Here is a 27,883-nt window from a genome sequence, read left to right as displayed (position 1 = left end):
CTTGTTGCAAGCAGAAGAAGAACACTGGAAGCCAGTGGCATACGCTTCCAGGTCCAAGACTAAGACCGAGACCAGTGGCATACGCTTCCAGGTCCAAGACTAAGACCGAGACCAGTGGCATACGCTTCCAGGTCCAAGACTAAGACCGAGACCAGATATGCTCAGATCGAGAAGGAGTGTCTTGGGTTGGCTTATGGACTGGAGATATTTCACTGTTATGTTTATGGCCTTCCTTCCTTCACAGTTGAGACAGACCATCGCCCCCTGGTGTCCATCATCAAAAAGAACTTGAATGACATGTCGCCAAGGATTCAGCGCCTCATCATGAAACTACAGAGGTATGATTTTGATTTGATGTATACACCTGGCAAACATTTAGTGTTAGCAGATGCACTATCAAGAGCGCCAGAGCTGAATGTCACGAGTTCGACTGAAAAAGAGGTTGAGGAGCGTGTACGCATGATCGTTGAGTCTCTACCAGTGTCTGATTCTAAGTCTAAACAAATAAGTGAAGAGACAGTGAAAGACAGAGAACTACAGACAGTGAAGTCACACATGCAGACTGGCTGGCCAAGAGGGTCGTGTCCAAAGTATTATCACATCAGATCAGAGCTCAGTGTAGCAAATGGACTATTACTGAGAGACGAAAGGATCCTGATTCCTCATAGCATGAGAAGAGACATTCTGCAGAGGACACACGAAGGACATTTGGGAGTCGAATAGTGCAAGAGACGAGCCAGGGACGCAGTATCCTGGCCGGGCATCAACAAAGACATTGAAATCATGATTGGAAAATGTGAAACTTGTCAAAAGCATCAGAGCAAGCAGGCAAGGGAGCCTATGCTAATTCCAGATCTTCCTACTGCCCCTTGGAAGAAAGTGGGAACAGATTTGTTCCATTACAATGGCAAAGACTATTTGTTGGTGATTGATTACTACTCCAACTACCCTGAAATCGCTTTGCTCACAAGCACAACCGCAACCAACGTCATAACGCATGTCAAATCCATCTTCGCCAGACATTGGATACCGGAGACTGTAGTTAGTGACAATGGTCCTTGTTATAACTGCAGAGAATGGCAGCAGTTCTCAATCCACTATGGCTTTCAGCAGGTGACTTCCAGTCCTCAGCACGCAGCAGCCAATGGGAAAGCAGAAAAGGGAGTGCATATCGTCAAGCAGCTTCTGAAGAAGGCCACAGACAGCAAATCAGATCCATATCTAGCTCTATTAAGCTACAGGTCTGCTCCCCTTGAGTGTGGTCTATCTCCAGCAGAACTGTTGATGAATCGTAAGTTACGTACGACCTTACCCTGCCACGCAGAAATCAAAGAGAGCAGAGAGATACGAGCGAAACAAGACGATTTGAAAAGGAAACAGAAGCATTATTATCACCACTTGCAAAAGATGATGTTGTGAGGATTCAAGATCAGGATGCGTGGAACAGAAAGGCAACTGTTCTCCAGGAAGTTGGACCGAGGTCGTATGAAGTGAGAACTGAGGATGGAAACATTCTTAGGAAAAATCGGCGGCACCTTCTGAAAACAAAAGAACTTTTCCCAGAGACTGGTTCTGATGATGTACGAGGTACAGACGCCTCTACTTCAGGCACAGTGACTGACCTGCCATCAGGTGGAGGCGAACAATCAAATGTTAGCAGCCTTAGCAGCACCTGCTCTAAGAAGATCTGAACGTCATGTTAGGAAACCTGTTAAACTGGATTTGTAAATCTATAGACTAGAATTTGTTACCATGTTATGGGTCTATAGAATGCAATGTGACTATTTTTGACATTATATGCACTTGTTAAAATGTGTTTCAAAATAATAATAATAATAATAATGTTCCAGTTGCTAGAAGCACTGTAAATATCTTAATGCTTCTTACTTTGAAGGAAGGGGTATGTCTTGATATGATACTATGTGACCAGTAGGGGGCACTACAGGATCACAGATGGAGCACGAGGGATGGGACACTGCGACATTAAAGTTTGAGCGCAAGCTCATTTGTTGATTAAGAAGGCTCCTAATGAAAAACACGGCCACGTTTGTTTGAGCTTTTTTATTGTACGGAACTTCACAAACAGCTGTTAGTCTGGAAACGGCATTCAGACTCTATGGTCCGGTCATATCTAGTCAGTGCGATTTATTGGCCACTTCAGTCCAGTGTCTGTGGAAACACCCGAATATTTGGATCCAAACCCACAGACGTCCACCCGGCGTCCCTCCCAGGCTCAGGCCCGCCCAGAACTCACAGCAGGGTGAGTCCTGAAAACCCCTTTTAAATCCATCACCAAAACGTCTTGAAGTGCAGTGCTTTTTTAAAGTGTCCCAAAACTTCAGGACCCTTTTTATCCTGACTGCTTGGTGATGATGATGATGAATATATTTATTAGATAGAATGTTAGAGTACAAGTACAGTCACACAGTAGCATGTATTACAGTACAAGTACAGTCAAACATCCTGTCTAAGAGGAGCATTTCTAAAAAGCCCTTGCGGTCTTGTTTCCGTTGAAAGTCCTTCGTACATAAATCATCCACAATTAACAATACAAATTTAACAATACAAATAAAAATAAACCAATATTCAATAACTCAATTGATGCAAAGTAACATTAGAAAAATAAAAATAAAATGATTTTACACCGCCAGTGCAAACTAAAAAGTAATCTAAAATAAATTACACCACTGATGCAAAATGACAATGAATGACAATAGATTACATAAATTACAATAAATTACTAAGGCAATTAATATGTGCAACGTAGGTGGACAAAAAAAAGGAGGGGGGGTTTGATCCGGAGAGTCGTGATGACTATCTCCGTTTCTGTCCCCCTAAAAGGTGTATTTTTAGGGCCGTTTTGAAGGAGGCCAAAGAGCTCAAAGAAAAGGGGGGACACGCACAGGGTCTGAACGGCTCTACTGGATGAGCCTCTACCTGCCGAAGTAGGCCATGTGGACCGCCATGTTGCCTGACTCGGTCTCGGGCCGCAGCAGCATGGGTCCAGACACGATGGCCATGCTCTGGGTGGACATGCGGTTGGCCTCTCCATGTAAAGACATGTAAAGCACGAGGAGATGTAATGATGGCTTTGGATCTCCTGTCTGACAATCTCTGGTTTCAGTGCGGCAGCTTCATGCTTTTATCTTAAACACGCACATCTGCAGGACAGGAGCTGGAGCGCCAAGGTGAGCCTCACGACACACCCGATGCTCCAGGCTACGGCATAATAACCTTTTTAAATAGAATCTACATCCTTGCATGCAGATGCACAAAACAATAACATATTCATATGCATGTAGACCCTCAGACGTTGAATGTCACACGATAAATTTCCTGGTGGAATACCACTTCATAGGAACGGAATTTACAGTAAACACGGCGCCATATAAATGCAAATTGGAAACCTTGGCAAATGTCATCAGGAACGTGTGATATCGCCAGCCATTTTGGTGCCCTAGGCGAGATTATGATTTTGCGCGCCCCCCCCCCATACACGGCAAACATTATATATATAAAACATTAATAACAACAGCCATATGACGGACCTTAAAAGTTTAATTATTCTTCAAAACAACTAGCACACGCTATACAATACAAATCATAAAATAAAATAAATAAATAAACAAATAAACAGAAATAAAACAGGGTTACTGTTCAGATTAAGAGGAAATTAAAAGTCCTGACAGCTTCCACACAAACAATGCAACACAGATAGGGTTAGGGTGAACCGGACTCACGTATGAGTCACTGAGCCAAAACGCGCATCCGAGTCACTGAGTCCGGACTCACTAACCCGCTTTCAGCGGCAGCAGCCACTCGACTCGAGCCTGGGGGGGCCCTTCCTCACCGGAGCCGAGGGGCTGCTGCCCCGCCCGTTCTGTTTGTCTCATAAGGATCAATAAGAGACTAAAGTAAAATCGATATTCAGTCAGTTAGTCCACTGAGTATTCTGAAGATAAACTTTAGTGTCCGGACTTAACAGAAACTATTTAATGTCGCCTTTTTATTACAGTATATAATTAAAATTAAAAAATATATTTTTGGAATATTGGCGGAAACATAATAAATAAAAATAAAGATGTAAAACGTTTTTATTTAATGCTTTTGCACAAGTGTATTGTATACTATATGTATTTTTAGTCTAATGCTGCACTGTTTGAACACATTTTTTGCTTTTGTATTTATATTTAATTTATGCAGAGAACAAAAAAAAAATATTTTTTTTCCCTTTCAGAACTCCTGATCTTTCCCTCTTTTCCCTCAATGACATTTATTATTTCCCTGTTTCAATCAGCCATTTTAGCAGCATCAATTGGTAGCAGGTGAAACTTGTATTCACAGTATATTTCTATGTACCTTCTGGGTAACTGACTCAGTGACTCAAATGACTCAAATGAATCGATTCACTTTAGTGAGTGATTCATTCAAACCCGATTCAGTAAAAAGAATCATAGTTCCCATCACTACCCCCCTTTCCTTGGACGGTCAAGGCATTGTGTTTCAGGTCATACCAAGAATGACAAACAACGAGGGGGGGGGGGGGGTGTTTTTAATTTTTTTCTGTATTTGTTTGTTTTTTATTTTCTAGGCAGAGCATGAGAAAAGGGCGCCCATTGGGGCTATAAATTATAACTCTTATTAGTTTATTTTCTTTTATTTATTTATTTATTTTTTATATAATTTTTTTTCGAGGCTTGGAGTGGCGCCCCCTCCAGCTGGTGGCGCCCTAGGCAACCGCCTAGTTTGCCTATGCCTAGAGCCGGCTCTGGATATCGCCACTGGCTGCAGCGGCCAGGGACACGCACTGAACCTGGTTAGTTAGGAAAAGAGGAGTTCATTCACTTTTACGAGCCGCATGTCTGGAAGTCCCCGACGTCCAGCTCCTCATCCTTGCACGCTCGATTCAACCAGTGCTCTGGAGCTCCTGCACCTACACGTGGTTAGCGTGGTTTCAACATACGTGATGACATCATTGTGTGAAAATGCTCCACTGAAGCAGAACCAAAAGAATGTGACCAATTCTCAATGAAAAGACTTCAGGATCTCAGAAAGGAAGCAAAGATACTTGTTTCAGGCTTAAGTTAAACACTTCATAGACTCGCCACGTGCATAAACTGCTTCGTTATCTGTCAGATTAATCTGCCGATTCATCTTTTGGTCTAGAAAATATAATAATCGCTGTGAAAAATACAGGTCAGAATTTTGCAGGACCCAAAGTGACAGGTTCAAAATTTTTATGCTCAAACCAAGCTTTATTAAAGCAGGAATTAAATAGAGACATTTGCAAGGATAAAATATAGTCAGGAATAAAAAGGAAATTAATTGATCAAAATACGCTGAGACATTTCAGACTGTGTTCAAAAATGAAATCTTCAAACTGCCTGGACTACCTGACTCCGTGGAGCATGATTTCCAGACACGCTTTTTGTGACAGCGTCTAAAAGATTCAAGATTCAAGATTGAATGAAGCCGATCAATAATTGTGTGGCTGATCAGAGTTCTCACCTGCGCAGGTGTTGGAATAGGACTTGCATCGTTTCATGGTTGGGCTATGGCAGCTTCTTGATAAAGTCTCTGATTGAATTGATTCGCTGCTTGTAGTCTGAGCTTTCTGAAGCAGAGACAGAGCCAATCAGTGAGGACTTGAGTACAGGGCGACATCTTGTGGGCAAATCAGGGACAGAAACTCGTCATGGTATCTGAAGTGAAATATTTCAACATAGTAAAATCACACTACTCACGAATTGCGTTAACAAAGTCGTTGAAGGAGTCATACTTGAAGAGAATCTCAGGAAGCTCCCTGAAAAACATCTTGAGGGCTCCGGTGGTGACGTGGATGTCTTCCCACTTACTGTCCTCGAGGTCCACTTTTTCATCTGATTGTGGGAGGGAGGCCAGATGAGACACGGAGAGAGCACGAATCACAGCTCAGTGTGTGTCAGCTGACATCCCATAGCACCAAAGTCTGGACACCCACCATGATTAACAGCGAAGCAGAGCTTCTTGATCACCGCCAGGTTCCCGCTCACTCTGTATAATCCATCAATGCCGAGTCCTGCAAATGGCACCAATGAAGAAGAACAACGTATCGAGCTGGCCTTACACCGACAGAACAAACATACCATCCAGGCTTGCGCTACCACGTTTTTCCCCCCCATTTTCATCTCACAGGTGGTTCTCACTTAACGGCGACTCGGACTTAAGACAGGCTTTCTGAAATTTTAAAGTATGTGTTTATCACAAAGGAATTGCTGTTTCGATGAGCGTAATGCACTGGCTGCAGAGTAGTGAGCGAGTACGTACATAGTGTTACGCACATAGTGTTACGTACATAGTGTTACGCACATAGTGTTACGGACATAGTGTTACGCACATAGTGTTACGTACATAGTGTTACGCACATAGTGTTACGCACAGTGAGTATGTAGAATAGAATAAAATAGAACAGAAAGCCTTTATTATTGCATAGTGGCTACACAAGGAGATTAGGAGATTAAAACAACACAATTGAAAGTGATAAACAGCGCATGCAGTCATGCAGATAGATTGTCCAGTACTTTGCATATAGTAGTATCATACAGTAGTAATTGCACATGAAATCTGGGAGGCGGCGTTATTGCACATGGTGAGTAGTTATATTAGTGCTGGTTGTTGTTCAGAGCGCTGATGGCTCTCAGGAAAGAACTGTCCCTGAGTCTGTTGGTCCTGCTCTTGCTCAACCTGTAGCGCCATCCTGAGGGCAACAGGTTGAACAAGGTGTGTCCAGGATGGGAGGAGTCTCTGACAATGTTTGTAGCTCTGCTGAGGTAGCGAGAGCCGGAGATACAGTCCAGGGGGGGCAGAGAGCAGCCGGTGATCTTCTGGGCTGTGTTGATCACTCTCTGCTGGGTTTTCCTCTCTGCTGCTGTGTACTACACCGTGATGCAGTACCACACCGTGATGCAGTATCACGGTGCAGGAGTGATGGGCGGTGAGAGCGGTCGCACCGCTGCTGAGCTCCCGGCGAGCTCCTGCATTCCACCTCGATCACTGCTCTACAAGAGGAAACAACATCTTCTTCTGAAATCCATCCTAAAAATATTGAACTATTTTGTGCTGATCTATGCGGTAACCTTACAGGGATTAATTTTCATCGAGTCCCAGGAAGTACTTTTACCGAGGATATCGGAAAGAAATGGATCGTTTCCGTGCGCCGCTTCTTCAGCGCATTTTAAATCTCTGGGCGATCTGAAGCGGTTTCAATCCAGGAGGAGAAACGTGCACCACCTGGACGGCAGGACAGTAAGGAAAATCATCTGTATGAGTCTACTTCTGTCCGGAAATATACACCCAAACCCGGGACCCGGAGACGCAAATTCTACATTCACGGAGACGCCGTTCGACTCAGCCTTCGTCGCCGCTCACAACCCAGCCAAACGCCGCATCGCCCACCACCGAACCCCCCCAGCAGCAAGCCGGAGAAGGAGCAGCGCAAGCTTTCTCCCTGTTTTCACTTCCGGCACCTCGCGCCGAGGGATGCAGCCGACGCTTGACGGCGCGTCACGGAATTCCCCCGGCGCAGATACGTCACGGTGACGGAAGGGGCCTTCCCCGCCGCCCTGGAAACACAGACAGGGTCACATCGAGCAGAGGCCTCGGAAATGCGGATTATTCTCCCGGAGTTTTTCGCCACGAAGCAACGCCTGAGAACACCAGCTGCACTCCCACCCCCCAGCTGCACCCCCCCCCCCCCCCAGGTATCGGTCGGCCATTCCCTTTGTTTACGATCGATACCGCCACCCCAGCGCCCCCCTCCTGGCCAACGGCCCCACCCTACCCCATTCACCGGCGGACAATACCCCCCCATCGATACCCCCTCCTCCCCCCAGCGTCCCCCCAGAGACAGTGAATAACAAAGGCTTCTACTCCACGGAGGATATGAATAACATTTTCTCGGGGAGAGGTCTTCACATTATTCATCTCAACGTGAACAGCTTGACATGCAAGTCCAAGATGTCCGAGTTAACATCGATGTTTGGCAACGTAAGGTGGGAATTCTCTCCTTTTCTGAAACCAAACTGGATGATTCTTGTAAAGACACTGAGATTGAGATTAAGGGTTACACTGTTATCAGGAAGGACAGGGACCGTCATGGGGGCGGGGTCTGCATCTACGTCAGATCAGACCTCAACTTCACCGTTCTACCAGAACTAGGAACAGACACAGAGTCTGTCTGGGTAAAGATCATTTATCCCAGAGCTAAACCTCTGGTCATTGGCGCAGTGTACAGACCCCCAGACCAAAATTCATTCTATGATTTATTGGAGAAGCATGTGATCGGCTTGGGAAGCTCGGAGGTCATTCTGATAGGAGATTGTAACACCAATGTCCTTCGGAAAGACACCCCGACTTTCAAATCCTTCAGCAGCTTCTGTAATCTGCATAACTTTACCCAGCTGATTCAGCAATTTACAAGGGTAAGCACCACTTCTAGAACCATCATAGACCTAATCCTGACATCGGACAAATCTAGAATCAAAAACAGTGGTGTCATCGAGTGCAATCTAAGTGATCACAACATGATCTTCTGCACTCGAAAAATTCATAGACCTGCAGCCCATTGTCACACCATAATCAACTGCAGAACCATGAAGCATTACTCCCCAGAAGCTCTAATAACAGCGCTGGAGGAAACTGATTGGTCTGAAACTTTAAACTCCGCCTCTGTCGAGGGGACCTGGTCTTCCTTTAAATCTGCATTTCTGTCTGTAATCGATAAGATAGCACCCATAACAGCTGTTCGGGTCAGAGCCCATACAGAACCTTGGATGAAGGGGGAAATATTGAATGCCATCAAGCTCAGAAACAAATGTTACTCTGAGTACAGAAAAACCAACAACGAGCAACTACTTGAAAAAAGCAGAAAACTACGCAATGTGGTTAACAAAATGATAAAAGATGCCAAAAAGAATTTCTTAAATGAGAACATTGAGGCAAACAAAAGCAACCCACAAAAACTGTGGGAGGCCCTAAAACAATTAGGCTGCAGCAACAGACTCCAAACAAAAACCAGTAATATCTGCATTAACTCAAGTGGTTCGCTCCAGACCGACAGGTTGGTGGTAGCTAATTGTTTTAACAGCTTTTTCACCACTATTGCCACCCTGTTGGTCAGCAAACTCCCCCCACATTCAGGTCTGTATGGTTCTGACCACATCCAAACTCACTATGAGAAGCTAGGTGCTAAAAAGGACACTTTCTCTTTCACACCTGTAAATACCGTTGATGTGCTAAAACAACTAATTGCCCTCGACCTAACAAGGCCACAGGCCTTGACAACATACCCACCCGGTTCCTCAGAGACGCAGCTGTCTCTATCGCCCCCGTGGTAACCCATCTGATAAATTTATCCATCAATCAGTGCCACGTCCCACAGGAATTCAAGACGGCGCGGGTTATTCCTCTGTATAAAAAAGGAAACAAATTAGAACCTGGCAACTACCGCCCTGTTTCCATCCTTTGCTCCATCTCAAAGGTTATGGAGAGAATAATCCAGGAGCAAATCAACCGCTACCTCGCCGAGCATAACCTGCTCTTTGAATTCCAATCGGGCTTCAGAACATCCCACTCCACTGACACGTGCCTCATATATCTGACCGACTACATTAAGCGTGAAGTAGACTCGGGCAAATACTGCGGCATGGTCATGCTGGACCTCCAGAAGGCCTTTGACACCGTTAACCATTCAATCCTATTGAATAAACTAGGGTCGATTGGTTTTGATAGCACATCAACAAACTGGATGAAATCGTACCTTGAGGGACGAGAACAAATGGTAGACATAAACGGAACCTTGTCCTCGTCCCTCCCGGTGAGCTGTGGGGTTCCTCAAGGCAGCATTCTAGGACCGTTACTGTTCCTCCTATACATTAACGACATGAGTGCTGCCTGTAACTGCAAATTGTTCCTGTTTGCTGATGACTCAGCACTCCTCATTTCGGGAGAGGACAAAGTGCAGGTTGAGGAGGCTCTCAGCTCTGAGCTCACCAGAATCCGTACTTGGCTTACCGATAACAAACTGTCACTACACCTTGGCAAAACCGAATCGATTCTTTTTGGGTCTAAACACTCTCTACGTGAGATAAATGTTAATGATTTCAAGGTTACAGTCGATAATACAGTAATCTCCAGCAAAGAAGAGATTACCTATTTGGGCTGTGTTCTTGACAAATACCTGTCTGGCGATAGTATGGCAACTAAGGTGATCAAAAAAGTCAATCAAAGAACAAGATTCTTGGGCAGAATGTCTGCTTTTGTCTCCGGACGCTTGCTGGAGCCCTCGTTCAGCCCCTCTTTGACTACGCTAGCACCTCATGGTATTCAAACATCAAAATGTCCCTGAAAACCAGGCTCCAAACCTCCCAAAACAAACTGATTCGGCTACTCCTCAATCTGGGGCCCAAGACCCACCTTCTTCCTGGACATTTTGCTAGCCTAAAATGGCTCAGGGTAGAAGACAGGGTTAAACAACTCAAAATGGGATTGGCATCTAAAATAGTCAATGCAGCTCTGCCCTCAGTCCCCTCAATCCCTGCATACCTGACGGAACACCTCCACAGATTTAGTGACACCCACAGCCACAACACTAGAGGGAGCTCAAACAACAACCTGATTACCCCCTCCTATAGGACTAACATGGGTAAATCATCTTTTTACAATACTGCCCCCTAAGGGTGGAACTGTTTGACTCCTGCCCTCAAAACATGCACCTCTTTGGCCTCCTTCAAAAAGGCCCTAAAAATACACCTTTTAGGGGGACAGAAACGGAGATAGTCATCACGACTCTCTCCAGATCAAACCCCCCCTCCTTTTTTTTGTCCACCTACGTTGCAGATATTAATTGCTTTATTCATTTATTGTAAATTTTATTTATTGGCATTCATTGTCATTTTGCATCAGTGGGGTAATTTATTTTAGATTATTTGTTAGTTTGCACTGGCGGTGTAAAATCATTTTATTTTTGTTTTTCTAATATTACGTTGAATCAATTGAGTAATTTAATTTAATATTGGTTTCATTTTTATTTGTATTGTTTAATTTGTATTGTTAATTGTGGATGATTTATGTACGAAGGACTTTCAACGGAAACAAGACCGCAAGGGCTTTTTTGAAATGCTTCTCTTAGACAGGATGTTTGACTTTATTTGTACTGTAATACATGCTACTGTGTGACTGTACTTGTACTCTAACATTCTATCTAATAAATATATTCATCATCATCATCGTACCACACCGTGATGCAGTACCACACCGTGATGCAGTAACACAATGTGATGCAGTAACACAATGTGATGCAGTAACACAATGTGATGCAGTAACACAATGTGATGCAGTACCACACCGTGATGCAGTACTACACCGTGATACAGTACCACACCGTGATGCAGTAACACACCGTGATACAGTACCACACCCTGATGCAGTACCACACCGCGATGCAGTAACACACCGTGAGACAGTACCACACCGTGATGCAGTACCACACCGTGATGCAGTAACACACCGTGAGACAGTACCACACCGTGATACAGTACCACACCCTGATGCAGTACCACACCGTGATGCAGTAACACACCGTAATGCAGTAACACAATGTGATACAGTAACACACCGTGATGCAGTACCACACCGTGATGCAGTACCACACCGTGATACAGTACCACACCGTGATGCAGTAACACACCCTGATGAAGTACCACACCGTGATGCAGTACCACACCGTGTTGTCACGGCTGTGCCGCTCTCCACGCCCACTTTCCTGCCTCCACATCCCCGCTCTGCAATCAGCTGATTCCTGGCACCTGTGCTCCCGTCACCAGCTGCAACACATCACCAATCAGCCCTGGCATTACATAAGCCCCGCCCAGACAACACACCGTTGCCAGATTGTAGTGTCATGCGTGAACTCTTTCCAGCAACCTTCCAGCGCCTGCCTCCCCGTGTACTGACCTTGCCTGTCCCCGGAACCCCGTCTGCTCCCCTTCCGTCCCGGACCCGTCTGCCCGACCTGCCTGACCACCCAGTGTTTGACCCTCACCTGCCCCTTGGACCTGTCTCTGTGCCTGCCCCTAACCTGCTCTGTCTGCTACTCTGGACTGACTCCCTGGTAGTGAACATTAAACCTGTTTTTGAACTCCCGCTCAAAACCGCCTTGCATTTGGGTTCTTACCTGCCTTAGGCCTGACACGTGTTGCATTACCACACCGTGATGCAGTACCACACCATGACGCAGTACTGTGATGCAGTACACCAGGATGCAGTACCACACCGTGATGCGGTACCACACTGTGATGCAGTACTACACCATGATGCAGTACTACACTGTGATGCAGTACCACACTGTGATGCAGCCTAGCTTTGGGGCCCCTTCGCCGGGCATGAGCTGAGCGTCTGCGGTGTTGTGTCCCGTAGGGCCAAGGAGCAGAGCAAGACCCCAAAAATGCGGAGACAGAGTTAGGAAACCAAAATAGAGTCTTTAATTGTTCCCAAAACACAAAACACTCAGTCTAAACTGTACTGAGGGATGGACGGGCTGGAACGTCCAGTAAGAGACCAATGCAAAATCGCAGCCAAACAAAAGTGCAGAAACAGCTGGTCGGGAAATCAACTCCAACAAACAAAATCAAAATACTCAGCTGGTTTCGGAAACTGGCAGAGAACGGAACGGCTTCTCCAAAAACGCAGGGACTGGAACGGGAACTGGACCAAGAAACACGTACGGGAGGCATTCGGGTGATCTGGTAGCTGACTGTGGAGACGGAGGGACTTTAAGCAGTGGGGTAATGGGGATGATGGGTTTCAGGTGCGTCTGTTACTGCCGCTCCGTTCTCTGCCACGCCCACTGTCGAGAGAGGGAGAAGGAAGAATGAATGAAACCAAAAACAACCCCGAACCCCAACATGCGGTCTCCCTCTGCAGCCTGGCTTTGGGGCCCCTTCGCTGGGCATGGATGGGGAGAGATCTCCCTCTTCAGCCCAGCTTCGGGGCCCCTTCGCTGGGCATGAAGGGGGAGAGATCTCCCTCTTCAGCCCAGCTTCGGGGCCCCTTCGCTGGGCATGAGCTGAGCGGCTGCCCCCGGGTGAGGTCTCCCTCTGCAGCCCAGCTTCGGGGCCCCTTCGCTGGGCATGAGCTGAGTGACACCTCCCTATTAGAAATAGAAAGCCTTTATTGCAGGGGTGGGCAAACTTTTTGACGTGCGGGCCACATTGGGTTTGAAATTTTGACAGAGGGGCCGGACCAGGAGCTTTTGAATGAGTGTTTGGCCCAGATGTACTAAAGCGCTGCGTGTAGTGTGCAAACCTCATAGCACAGTACACACACAGATAAATGTACAACCAGATTTACTAACAGTGTGTACCAAGGACTGCGTCTTTCAAATGTGCAAAATAGCCTTTATCCAGGTAGTACGTTTGTCTCAATGAATATGCAAGATGCAGCATTTACACACAGGAGAAATGTAAATAGATTAAAATAGCAATGACACTGTGATCTGTCAAACCTGGTGATTGCATCTGTTTTTAATAAATTTCACTTGAAGGCGTAAAGTTAAATAAACCAACATTTATTGAAAAAAGATGATCACTTTCAACATTCAAAACATATCAAAACACGAAATACTAAATCTCAATCATTCCTGCTGCACTCATTGTTGTTCCACTGCTGTGCATAAATGCGCACTTCATTAAAAGACCACGTTCAAACTTTCCAGATGCATTTTCTTTCATAACAGAACATACAAACTCACCAATTCCAGTGGGAACAGTGTTATTGGTCTCCCTTTTTTGCCAGTGCATCAAAGTCTGGAGTTATTTTTGCTGTTCTATTCTCAGGATAGATCTGAGGTGTTGGTCCGTTAACTTGGATCTATGACGGGCTTTATTGATCATGACGCTGAACGTCTCCTCACACACGTAGGTCGAGCCAAACAACACCAGCACCTTCTGTGCCGTCCTCCGGAGGTTTGGAAACGTGGCTTCGAAACGAGGCATGAAAGTCATTCATGTTAAGAGACTTGAACTTATCCTTCAAGGCGGAGTCGGACTGAAGATTGATCAGTTCCAGCTGCAGCTCCTGCGGTGCGGTTTCAGGGTCTTGTGACAGGGGACGGGACAGCAGCAATGGGGGAAACGAAACTAAAAGCACAGCAATACGCTACAAACCATCGATGGTCAGTGCGCCATCTGCTGGTTAAACACGGGTATTGCAGGGACAAAATGAAAGTTATGATTTTGAATTTTTTGGTCATTGGACAAGTTCGGCGGGCCGTATTGAAAAGCATAACGGCCGTGGTTTGCCCATGTCTGCTTTATTGTCATGGCATAGTAGCTACACAATGAGACTAGGAGTGCAGCTCCGTCTGGTGTCTAAAAACAACATAAAATACAAATGATACCGGAACATTCAAGTACTTGCAGGATAATTTAAAGTTTAAAGTGAACAGTGCATGCAGAGAGATTGACCAGTATTTAGCATATGTTAATAGTATACATTTGTTATTGCACGTTTGTTATTGCACATAGTGAGTAGGTGTGTGTTTAATCCTGATCGGGAAAAAACTGTCCCTGAGTCTGTTGGTCCTGCTCTTGTTCAACCTGTAGCGCCGTCCGGAGGGCAACAGGTTGAACAAGGTGTGTCCAGGGTGGGAGGAGTCTCTGACAATGTTTGTTGCTCTGCTTAGATAGCGAGAGCCAGCGATACAGTCCAGGGGGGGCAGAGAGCAGCCGGTGATCTTCTGGGCTGTGTTGATCACTCTCTGCAGGGTTTTCCTCTCCGCTGCTGTGCACGCGGCGTACCACACTGTGATGCAGTACCCAGGATGCTCTCCAGGGGGCTCTCCAGGGGGCTCTGTAGAAGGCCACCAGCAGCTTCTCTTCCAGGTGGTTCCTCCTAAGCACCCTCAGGAAGTGGAGTCGCTGCTGGGCCTTCTTCACCACCGCCGTGGTGTTAGCAGACCAGGACAGGTCGTCGGTGATGTGGACGCCCAGGAATTTAAATAAGTGGACCCTCTCCACGCAGCCCCCCATGATAGTCAGTGGAGCCGGGTCAGTGGACCCTCTCCACGCAGCCCCCCATGATTGTCAGTGGAGCCGGGTCTGGGCTGCGCTTACGGAAGTCCATGATGAGTTCCTTAGTTTTTGTGGTGTTCAATGAAAGGTTATTCACCGAGCACCACGCCACGGTGGTGTCATCAGCGAACTTGATGATGCCGTTGGAGAGGTGGGTTGCCGTGCAGTCGTAGGTGTACAGCGAGTACAGGAGCGGACTCAGTACACATCCTTGAGGGGAGCCGGTGTTGAGTGTGACGGTGGGAGAGAGGTGGGAGTCGAGTCTGACCCTCTGTGTGCGGTCAGACAGGAAGTCCTTAATCCAGTTGCAGATGGAGGTGGAGAGTTCAAGGTGGGAGAGTTTAACCGTTAGAATGTCCGGGATTATCGTGTTGAACGCTGAACTGTAATCCACAAAAAGCATCCTCACGTAGTGCCCCCGGTGGTCCAGGTGACTCAGTGCAGTGTGAAGCGCTGTGGCGATGGCATCATCAGTGGAGCGGTTTGCTCTGTAGGTGAATTGGTGGGGGTCCAGAGTGGGGGGGGGGGGTGTCTTTGATGTGGTTTACCATCAGCCTCTCAAAGCACTTCATGATCACAGGCGTGAGAGCAACAGGCCTGTGATCATTCAGACTGTCGATGGCCGACTTCTTGGGGACTGGGATCACGGTGGCAGATTTCAGGCAGGGGGGGACAATGGACTGTGACAGGGAGCGGTTGAAGATGGTGGTGAAGACCCCGGTCAGCTGATCAGCACAGGCTTTGAGTACCTTCCCAGGTACTCCGTCCGGCCCTGCAGCCTTCCTGGGGTTTACAGTCCGCAGCATACGTCTCACTTCCTGTTCCTGAAGTATCAATGCGCTGCTGCAGGAGGGGGGGGGGGGCTGGTGGGGTGTGACCGTGCCCGGTCTGTCGGCCTCAAAGCGGGCAAAGAAATGATTTAATTCCTCTGCCAGCGAGGCATCCCCATTCACAGTCACCTGGTTGCTGTTCTTGTAGTTGGTTGTGTGTTGAATTCCCTGCCACATCCTCCTTGGATTGTTCCCGGCGAAGTGCTCCTCAAACCTCCGTTTGTAGGCCCCCTTGGCCTCCTTGATGCCTCTCCTCAGGTCTGCTCTGGCCTCGCTGTAGAGGGTCTTGTTGCCAGACCTGAAGGCGGTGTTGCGGAGTCTGAGGAGTGCCTGCACTTCACTGGTCATCCAAGGTTTCTGGTTGGGGAAAACCCGGATCCGTTTACTGACTGCAGTGTCCACACAGTTCTTGATGTAGGAAAGTACAGTGTCTGTATATTCCTGCAGGTTGTCGCTGTCAAAAATGTCCCAGTGAGTGTTGGAGAAACAGTCCTGTAGCTGAGGGAGAGCGTCCTCAGGCCACGTTGTTATTGTCTTTATTTGTGGCTTTGTTCTCCTCCGGAGGGGGGTGTAAGCAGGGGTGAGGCGCAGGCAGAGACGAATGATCCAGCCAGGTGGGGGAGGGGGCGGCCTTGTAAGCGTGTTTAATGTTGCAATAAACACGATCCAGGATTTTGTCCCCTCTGGTGGCAAACTTCACGTTCTGGATGAACTTTGGCAGAACAGTCTTTAAACACGCTTGATTGAAGTCACCGGCAACGATTAGGACTCCATCGCGGTGAGCGAGCTGGTGCTTGTTTACACTCGCACGCAGCAGGCCGAGGGCTATGCTAACGTTAGCATCGGGTGGTATGTAAACAGCTATCACGACGACCACCGTTAGCTCCCTTGGTAGATAAAAAGGCCTGCACGAGACTGCCAGAACCTCGATATCAGGGCAGCAATGGGTCTCAACGGTCCTGCTGTTACAACACCATCCGTGGTGCATGTAAACACAGAGCCCCCCTCCTCTGCTCTTCCTCGAGTGTCCCGTTCTGTCGTGTCGGTGTAGCGTCCGGTCCGCTAGCTGGACTGCAGCGTCGGGGATCAGCGGTTGTAGCCACGTCTCCATGATGAACATAACGTTGCAGTCTCGGACAAAGCTGTTTGTCGCGAGTTGTAAATCCAGTTCGTCCATTTTGTGAGTGATTGATCTGGCATTGGTCAGGAAGAGGCTCAGGAGCGCTGGTCTGAGTGGTTGTTTTTGCAGCCTAACCGCTAGGCCCGACCGGCATCCTCGCTTCTGCTTCCTGTACCTCCGCCGTCTCCGTCGCTTGCTAGGCAGGCTCAACATCCATGGAGATCCCGCTCGCTATGTCCTGTGGGATTCTGTGTGAGCGTTGGTATTCCGAGTTAACGGGAATGTTGAGCCTCAGGCCGATGTCCAGTAAATCCTGGCCACTGTATGTTAGTCGCCTCACAGAAATCAGTAAAAAGTACTAAAAAATAAAGAAAAACTAAGCACCAGACCGGAGAGCATGGAGCCGCTGCACGCACGGGCGCCGTCATGCTCTCCGGTCTTCAGCCCAGCTTCGGGGCCCCTTCGCTGGGCATGAGCTAAGCAGCGGCACCCCTCCCCTGGAGGTCTTCCTCTAAAAGTTGAGCTTTGGGCCGGGAGGTCATGGAGAGCCTGGCAGGGTTAGGGAACATGGGGCCCGGGAGGTGGTGGAGAGGAGGGGAGGAGAAAAAGAAAAAAGAAAAAAACTACCTCCAGAGGGTCAAGGGGGCGAATGTGCTTTTCGCAGTCGAGATTCGGGCCCCTTCGCTGGGCATGAGCTGAGCGGCGGCACCCCTCCCCTGGCGGTCTTCCGCTAAAAGTTTAGCTTTGGGCCGGGAGGTCGTGGAGAGCCTGGCAGGGTTAGGGGACATGGTGCCCGGGAGGTGGTTGAGAGGAGGGCAGGAGAAAAAGAAAATAAATACAGTAGTCCCTCATTTTCCGCGGGGGTTAGGTTCCAAAAACAACCCGCAATAAGTGAAATCCGCAATGTAGTAATTTTAATTTTTTTTTAGTTATTATACATGTACATAAATGTTTTAAGGCTGTAAAACCCCTCACCACACACTTTATACACGTTTAACAGGCAGGCATTATTCTACATAGATTGTTTCAGTATTATAGAATGAAACCAAAGATCAAAACCTTTTCAGAACTAAACATTTGTTTGAGAAATATAAATATATAGTACGTACAGTAAACGTTTTCCTGTTAATAATGTTAAGGCGTGCAGGTCGAGGAAAGAGCCGCTTGGAGTGCAGAAGAACAAATATTCTACTCGTGCTGTCTTTAGCCTCTCATGCTGCTTTATTGGATAGCTTAGCACAGCGGAACGGCAGCGGCTACATGTATCAACAGGAAGAAACAAAACCCAAAAGGGACGTGACGTTTATGCTCCTACAAAATAAAAGCCTCTTTTTACACCGAGAATAAGAGCGCTATTAAACAAACGCTTAACAAATAAACATGATAGCTTTTAGAAATAACAAATTCAATTTTAATAATCAACCTACGAGGTTGAACACATAATAAGTTATTAATAGCAACTCGCGCGTATTTCACAGTTCCTCCGACCGCGCCCCTTCGTCTTGCGCCGTTTCAAGGCGCGTTCAAGTGCAAAAAAAAAAATCTGAAATTGCACTAAAAAGCTCCGCGAAGCAGCGAAGTCGTGGAAAATGAACCGCATTATATCGAGGGACTACTGTACCTCCATAGGGTCAAGGGGGCGAGTGTGCTTTTCGCATTCGAGATTCGGGCCCCTTCGCTGGGCATGAGCTGAGCTAATTGTAACATATTGTGTTATGACGTGCGAATTGAGTGCGCGCTTTGCCTTTCGTGCTGTTGTGTTTTGTCCCAGTGGAGTTGCCGTAGGGCAGAATAAATCAAGATGGCTCCCTGCTAAACACGGTGTCCTGTGTCAAATACATTACATGGTGTCAGAAGTCTGTCAAGAACAGTCAAAAAGAACTCAATGATGGCGTCTTCGCAGTTTGAGCACCCGAAGATCGACTGGGAAGCCCAGGATATGTACAAGGAATTTGACCGGTTCAGGAGTCACGTCGAATTTGTCTTCGAGGGACCGCTCTCCGAGCTAACGGCTAAGCAGCTAGCAGGCTGGCTAGGTACGTGGATCGGCGAGCAAGGACGGGAAATATACAAGATGCTGAAGTGGGCCGAAGGTGAGAAAGAAGATCCTTTGAAAGTGCTGGATAAGTTTGCAAGCTATTTCAGACCGAGGAAAAATAAGAGGATTGCAAGACACCGTTTCAAGCAGAGGAAGCAAGGCTCCAGTGAAAGTTTTGATAACTTTGTGAAGGAATTGCGACTCATTCTGATGGACTGTGAGTACCCGGATTCAGACGACATGCTAATTGATGCCATAATCGCGGGAGTGAAAGAAAAACGTGTCCAAGAAAGACTGCTAGACAGAGGTGAGGAGCTAACGCTAGCTAAAGCTATCGAAATACCTCAGCAGTTTGAAATGTCGCAGAAGCAAATAAAAATAGTCAGAGAAGAAGATTCACCAGTATCTGTTATGTCTTTTAAGCCTAACTACTCAGCATCCAATAAGAAAATATTCAATAAAAGACAAACAAAGCCCATTTATCAGAAGCAAGCATCAGTCAGCCAGCAGAGAAGCTGCACGAGTTGTGGAAAAGACACAGAACATAAGTGGACCAAGGGCAAGTGTCCAGCTAAAGGCTCTGTGTGTTCCTACTGTCAGAAACCAAATCATTGGGTGGCTGTGTGTCGAAAGCGACCGATTAATACAGTGAGTGTCGAACCAAGTCAAGATTTCACAGATGATGAAATTTTGGACATAAACCTGACATGGACTGAGGAAGCTGCGGAGGATAAATGGACGGTAAATTTGGAAATTCTGTCTCAGGAGGTGACTTTCGGAATAGATACAGGAGCAAAGTGCAACACGTTGACCCTGTACAGGTACCAGCTGCTAATGCACTCAGGTGAGCTGAAGCGCTCTAGCAAGGTGCTCCGCTCATATTCTAACCACAAGCTGAAGCCGGTGGCTGCAGTTGATCTTCTGGCCAAACACAAGAAGTGTGAAGTGAGTGCAGAATTTGAAATTGTGGACATTGCACAGGAGAATGTGCTCTGCGGTGAGACAGCTGAGGCTTTAGGCTTGATTGTTCGTGTTGACACACTGAAATATGCTGCTGAGAAGAACATCTTGAGTATTGCTGATGCCACCACTCCAACACAGAGTGTAACAGCTGGACTGGTTGAGTTCCCGGAGTTGTCACGCACGACTGGAACCCTGCCAGGTACGTACACGTTGTCCAGAGCACAGCTTACAGAGAGCAGGCCAGAGATGGATGGACTAGAGTGTGTGTCCATGCTCAGCTTTGTCTCAGTTAGCAACCAGAAACACATAGAACTGCAGGAGCGCACAAAAGACGAGCTAAGCTGTCTCAAACGGACCATTCAACATGGCTGGACTGAACACAGAAGGGATGCGCCTCTTGCTGTTCAGCCATATGGGACTCCCGAAGCCAACTCGTCATGTCTGATGGGATTATTTTCAAAGGACTACGTATAGTAGTACCCCCAACCATGCGAGAGCACATGCTAAAACTTGTACACCAATCTCATCTAGGGATGGTGAAGAGCAAACAGCGAGCTCGGTAAGTTCTGTACTGGCCAGGAATGAGTTCAAAAATCGAAGAATTGGTCAGGAACTGCAGCAAGTGTGCAGACTTTCAGAATAAGATGCCCAGACATCCACTCAAGCCAACAGAAACTCCAGACCTGCCATTTGAGGAAGTGGCTTCAGATCTGTTTGAGTTTCAAGGAAAACAGTATATCCTGCTAGTAGATTACTAATCAAAGTTTATTGAAGTGGATGAACTGAAAGACATGCGCAGCTGCACCACGATACAGATTCTGAGAGCCCAATTCAGCAGACATGGAATTCCTGCAACTCTGAGGACAGACAACAGTCCACAGTACTCCTCAGAGGAATTCAGAGATTTCTGTAAGAGTTATGGAATCTCACACAAGACATCTTCACCGCACACTCCACACTCAAATGGTGAAGCAGAGCGTGCAGTGCAAACTGTAAAGAAGCTGTGGTGTAAAGCGCCAGACAAGCACCTAGCTCTGATGGATTATAGAACTACTCCAATGGAGTCGGTAGGTCTGTCGCCAGCTCAGCTGCTCATGGGCAGGAGACTTCGCAACGAATTACCTTCTGCTCGTGTGCTGCTCGTACCTACAGCCTATAACCCTCTCGAAGTTAAGAAACTTCTGGACAAGACAAAGGACACTCAAAAGTTCTATTATGACCAGAAGAGAGCAAGCAATCCGCCTGCTGTTCTCAAACCGGGTGATGAGATCAGGATGCAACCGTATCCTGGCAACCACAAGTGGTCCCCTGGAGTTGTGGTGAAGCCACACAGTGCACCGCGATCCTATGTTGTGGAATGTGGAAACAGGGAATACCGCCGCAACAGCCAACACCTTTGCAAAAGCACTGCAGCAGCCAACCGTCCACGCCACTGGATGCGTCAGGAACCCTGGACTGAAACATCAGGTCTGCCTGAGAAGGAGACAGCGTCTCCTGAACTCTCTCCCTCATCACCCAAAGTACATTTGAGCCCTACTCGAGTCCACCCACCTGGACAGATTACTACCAGGCTCGGCAGAGTTGTGAAGCCTCCCGATAGACTGAATTTATAACATTCCTTCCTAGTTGCAGTGTGTGAAATTGAATGTTTTCACTGATTTCTGTTTTTGTTTAAGTTCGTTGATGCTGCAGACTGGATATTTAAGATTGTTATTTATGTAAGTAAGTAATACTGCAAATAACAAGGAAGTAATTTTTGACTATCTTCATATGTTCATCTCTAACATATAATGCATGTTTCTTTGCTAAGGAGGGGAGATGTAACGTATTGTGTTATGACACAAAGTGCGCGCTTTGCCTTTCGTGCTGTTGTGTTTTGTCCCAGTGGAGTTGCCGTAGGGCAGAATAAATCAAGATGGCTCCCTGCTAAACACGGTGTCCTGTGTCAAATACATTACACTAATAACAATAGAAAAATAAAAATAATTTTACACCACAGATGCAAACTAACAATAAATTTAAAATCAATTACCCCACAGATGCAAAATGGCAATGAATGACAATAAATTACAATAAATTATAATAATAATAAATTACAAAGACACTTTATATGTGCAACGTAGGTGGACAAAAAAGGGGGTGGGGGGGGGAGGAGTTGATCCGGAGAGAGACGTGATGACTATCTCCATTTCTGTCCCCCTAAAAGGTGTATTTTTAGGGCCGTTTTGAAGGAGGCCAAAGAGGTGCATGTTTTGAGGGGAGGAGTCAAACAGTTCCACCCTTGGGGAGCAGTATTGTAAAAAGATGATTTACCCATGTTAGTCCTATAGGAGGGGGTAATCAGGTTGTTGTTTGAGCGCCCTCTAGTGTTGTGGCTCTGGGTGTCACTAAATCTGTGGAGGTGTTTATTCAGGTATGCAGCGATTGAGGGGACTGAGGGCAGAGCTGCATTGACTATTTTAAATGCCAATCCCATTTTGAGTTGTTTAACCCTGTCTTCTACCCTGAGCCATTTTAGGCTAGCAAAATGTCCAGGAAGAAGGTGGGTCATGGGCCCCAGTTGATAACATTAGAACCTTGAGCATGTTAGCGAAATGTCCAAGGCAGCAAGAGCGGCTAAGAAGGCTAGGGAGGACTCCTCTCCAACGAGCGGAGCAGCGCTAACTAGCATAGCGGATATGCTGGAAGCCAACAGAGCTAGCATCGCAGCCAACTTCAAAACAACATTCGCTGCTCTGGAATTAAGACTCGACAAGTGTCAAACAACGATGACAGAGCATGGTCAACGTATGGAGTCGTTGGAATCCGACGCTGCGCTGCAAAACCAACGTATCGAGGCTCTGGAGGAGAGGTGCGTAGCACTCGAAGATAGCAACATCAAGCTAATGGCTAAGGCTAGCGATCTTGAGAGCCGGAGCCGCAGAAACAATATTAGGATAATTGGCCTCCAAGAATCAATTGAGGGTCCTAGACCCACGACCTTTTTCGCCGAACTACTGGCTGAAGTACTCGGCGATGAGATTCTACAGACCCCTCCTGAAGTAGACCGAACGCACAGAGCATTAGCCGCTAAACCACAGCCAGGCTCACGGCCCATCGCTATCAGATTAAGGACCTGATCATTCGTGAGGCTCGCAAAAGACGAGGGAAGCCACAATTTCGGGGGTCGCCAATCCAGATTTTTGAAGACTACACGCCAAAGGTTGCCACGGAACAAGCCAAATACCGAACGGTGATGGCCGATCTCTACAAGCTTGCTCTTCGGCCATTGCTTCTCTTCCCGGCCTGCCTGCAGATTACGTTGGAGAGTGGAGCGAAGAAGAGGTTTGCATCTCCCGAGGAAGCTTCTGCGTTTGCGGCCAAATATCAACAGACTCCGGGGCCCGAATAGCTTAACTGCTACCTCACCCACGGCTAATTTGTGCCATGTTAACCTGGCCTGCTTATATGAAGGGCTGGTTTATTTCTGTGTTTTGACAATGTGTTCGAGGTTCGTGTTCATCTCTATGGGGGTTCGAATTGACTTGCTGAAGCTGCAGCATATGAGACAAATAAAGAGGAAAGATGACGCAGAAAGGGAAGTATGAACATTTGTGTTTAGATTTGATAAATGGGACAGGGGGGGGGAGGGGAAGAAAGTGTTCATTTGATTTTGATTGTGTTTATTTTGGACAAAGTGTTATGTATGTGTTCATTTCACATTGTGCTGTTTATGTGCAGACGATTCCAGCTGACCGCTGCTTGCTCCTTGAGACTGACCTGACATTCTTGCTACAGTACACTGAACCATGGCTAGTGTGATCAGAGGGGCTGCCGCTGGTGGACGGACAGTGAGGATCATTTCTCTAAACACTGGTGGGATAAATGCTGCGGTCAAACGTACAAAAGTTATGACACACATCAAAGACCTGCAGGCGGATATAATGTTTCTCCAGGAGACACATTTATGTGATTCTGACCATAGAAAATTGAACAGACCTTGGATCGACCAAATATTCCACTCTCGTTTTAATGTAAAGACAAGGGGTACAGCCATACTAATCCGGAAAAACGTGCATTTTCATCCAGATAAAGTAATACCAGACTCAAACGGTCGTTATGTAATTGTCACCGGTACATTATATAAAAAAAGGTAATTTTTACCCCTCCCTGAGCTGCCACCTTATCGTGGTGGAGGGGTTTGTGTGTCCCAATGATCCTAGGAGCTCAGTTGTCGGGGGCTACATGCCTCTGGTAGGGTCACCCATGACAAACAGGTCCTAGGGGAGGGGCCAGACAAAGGGTGGCTCAAAGAACCCCAATGACGAGTAAAATTATTGATCCTGGGCTTACCTCGTCCGGACGCAGGTCACCGGGGCCCCCTCCTGGAGCCAGGCCTGTGGTGGGGCACGGTGGCGAGCGCCTGGTGGCCGGGCACAGCCCGAAGAAGCAATATGGGACCTTCTTCCCGTGGACCCACCATCCATAGGAGGGACCAGAGGGGTCAGGTGCAGTGTGAGCTGGGCGGCAGCCGAAGGCGGGGACTTTGGCGGTCTGACCCTCGGCTCCAGAAACTAGCTCTAGGGACGTGGAATGTCACCTCTCTGGCGGGGAAGGAGCGTGAGCTGGTGTGCGAGGTTGAGAAGTTCCGACTGGACATAGTTTCCTCACCTCGACACACAGCAAGGACTCCGGAACCATTATTCTTGAGCGGGGTTGGACTCTATTCCACTCTGGGGTTGCCACTGGTGAGAGGCGCCGGGCAGGGGTGGCAATAATTATTGCCCCCCAGCTCAGTGCCTGTATGTTGGAGTTTACCCCAATAAACGAGAGGGTAGCCTCCCTCCGCCTTCGGGTGGGGGGACGGATCCTGACTGTTGTTTGTGCCTATGGTCCAAACAGCAGTTCAGAGTATCCACCCTTTTTGGAGTCCTTGGAGGGGGTACTGGAGAGTGCTCCTTCTGGGGATTCCCTCGTTCTGTTGGGGGACTTCAACGCCCATGTTGGCAATGACAGTGAGACCTGGAGGGGTGTGATTGGGAGGAATGGCCCCCCTGATCGGAACCCGAGTGGTGTTTTGTTATTGGACTTCTGTGCTCGTCACAGATTGTCCATAACGAACACCATGTTCAAGCATAAGGGTGTCCATATGTGCACTTGGCACCAGGACACCCTAGGCCGCAGTTCGATGATCGACTTTGTAGTTGTCTCACTGGACTTGCGGCCGCATGCCTTGGACACTCGGGTGAAGAGAGGGGCGAAGCTGTCAACCGACCATCACCTGGTGGTGAGTCAACTCCGATGGTGGGGGAGGATCCCGGACAGACCTGGCAGGCCCAAACGTATTGTGAGGGTCTGTTGGGAACGTCTGGCAGAATCTCCTGTCAGAAGGAGTTTTAACTCCCACCTCCAGGAGAGCTTCGACCATGTACTGGGGGAGGCAGGGGACATTGAGTCTGAGTGGACCATGTTTCGTGCCTCCATTGTTGAAGCGGCCGATCGGTGCTGTGGGCGTAAGGTGGTCGGTGCCTGTCGTGGCGGCAATTCCCGAACCTCTTGGTGGACACCGGTGGTGAGGGATGCCGTCAAGCTGAAAAAGGAGTCCTATCAGGCCTTTTTGGCCTGTGGGACTCCGGAGGCAGCTGACAGGTACCGACAGTCCAAGCGGAGTGCAGCTACTGCGGTTGCTGAGGCAAAAAGCCGGGCATGGGAGGAGTTCGGTGAGGCCATGGAAAAACGACTTCCGGACGGCTTCGAAGAGGTTCTGGACCACCATCCGGCGTCTCAGGAGGGGAAAGCAGTGCACGGTCAACACTGTGTATGGTGGGGATGGTGCGCTGCTGACCTCGACTCGAGACGTCGTAGATCGGTGGAGGGACTACTTCGAAGACCTCCTCAATCCCACCGACATGCCTTCCAGTGAGGAAGCAGGGCCTGGGGACTCGTGGGTGGGCTCCTCCATCTCTGGGACTGAGGTTGCCGAGGTCGTTAAAAAGCTCCTCGGTGGCAAGGCCCCAGGGGTGGACGAGATTCGCCCAGAGTTCCTTAAGGCTCTGGATGTTGTAGGGCTGTCATGTTTGACACGACTCTGCAACATCGCATGGATATCGGGGGCAGTGCCTTTGGATTGGCAGACCGGGGTGGTGGTCCCTCTTTATAAGAAAGGGGACCGGAGGGTGTGTTCCAACTACAGAGGGATCACACTCCTCAGCCTCCCCGGTAAGGTCTATTCAGGGGTACTGGAGAGGAGGGTCCGCCGGATAGTCAAACCTCGGATTCAGGAGGAGCAATGTGGTTTTCGTCCTGGCCGTGGAACTGTGGACCAGCTCTACACCCTCGGCAGGGTCCTGGAGGGTGCATGGGAGTTTGCCCAACCAGTCCACATGTGTTTTGTGGATTTGGAGAAGGCATTCGACCGTGTCCCTCGGGGAGTCCTGTGGGGGGTGCTCCGGGAGTACGGGGTGTCGGACCCCCTGATACGGGGTGTCCGCTCCCTATATGACCGGTACCAGAGCTTGGTCCGCAGTAAGTTGGACCTATTTCCAGTGTGGGTTGGACTCTGTCAGGGCTGCCCTTTGTCACCGATTCTGTTCATAACTTTTATGGACAGAATTTCTAGGTGCAGCCAGGGCGTTGAGGGGGTTCGGTTTGGTGACCTCAGGATTGGGTCGCTGCTTTTTGCAGACGACGTGATCCTGTTGGCTTCATCAGGCCGTGCCCTTCAGCTCTCACTGGATCGGTTCGCAGCCGCATGTGAAGCGGCCGGGATGAGAATCAGCACCTCTAAATCCGGGGCCATGGTTCTCAGCCGGAAAAGGGTGAAGTGCACCCTCCAGGTCGGGGAGGAGATCCTTCCCCAGTGGAGGAGTTCAAGTACCTCGGGGTCTTGTTCACGAGTGAGGGAAGGATGGAGCGAGAGATCGACAGACGGATCGGTGCAGCGTCTGCAGTGATGCGGACTCTGCACAGATCTGTCATGCTGAAGAGAGAGCTGAGCCGAAAGGCAAAGCTCTCGATTTACCGGTCGATCTTCGTTCCTACCCTCACCTATGGGTCACGGAGCTTTGGGTAGTGACCTAAAGAACAAGATCGCGGGTACAAGCGGCTGAAATGAGCTTCCTCCGTAGGGGGGCTGGGCTCTCCCTTAGAGATAGGGTGAGAAGCTCAGTCATCCGGGAGGAGCTCGAAGAAGTGGCCGGGGAGAGGGAAGTCTGGGCTGCCTGTACCTGTAAAGTGAGACGACTGTCTGTTCTGATCTGGTGCAATATAACTTAAAATTAATTTAATTATTTTTTTAATTATTATTATTATTATTTTTTAATTATTATTATTTATTTATTTATTTTATGAATGAAGAGTTTTCCAGACAGACGGGAGATGCTGTCTGACTGGATGTGATTGGCAAGAGACATATTGCATTGAAATGCACCAGCACTCGTTGGCCTCATGGCCCAGCAGCACTTTGAGCTTGTCTGCTTTAATAAACAACTGAAGTTGTTCAAAAAGTGTGTTTTGTTATCAGTTTGAGTCCAGATGTGGTTTCAATTGGGTCAGCAATTTATGGATTCCTACAAAGTAAAAGTATTCATGTTCATTTAATTCAAATGAGGGTCCAGATTGACTCAGACGGACTCATCATGTTATGTGTTCAGGAACCTGTTTGTAACTTCTCATTGTTGGTTTAACTCCAATGTAGAAAAGAGAAGAAACAACCGCTAATGTTGAACATGCAAAGTAAGACTTTAGGGGAGAAAGGATGCAATTATTGAGGGTGAGAAGAAAAAAGTAACTTAAAGTAATAAGTAACTAGTTAGTTTTGGCAGGGAGTAATAAGTAAAGTAATGCA

The sequence above is a fragment of the Brachionichthys hirsutus genome, chromosome 14 (genome assembly GCF_040956055.1).
Source record: "Brachionichthys hirsutus isolate HB-005 chromosome 14, CSIRO-AGI_Bhir_v1, whole genome shotgun sequence".
Lineage (NCBI taxonomy): Eukaryota > Metazoa > Chordata > Actinopteri > Lophiiformes > Brachionichthyidae > Brachionichthys > Brachionichthys hirsutus.
The sequence above is the reverse complement of the archived record's forward strand: the minus strand, read 5'-3'. Positions refer to the sequence as shown.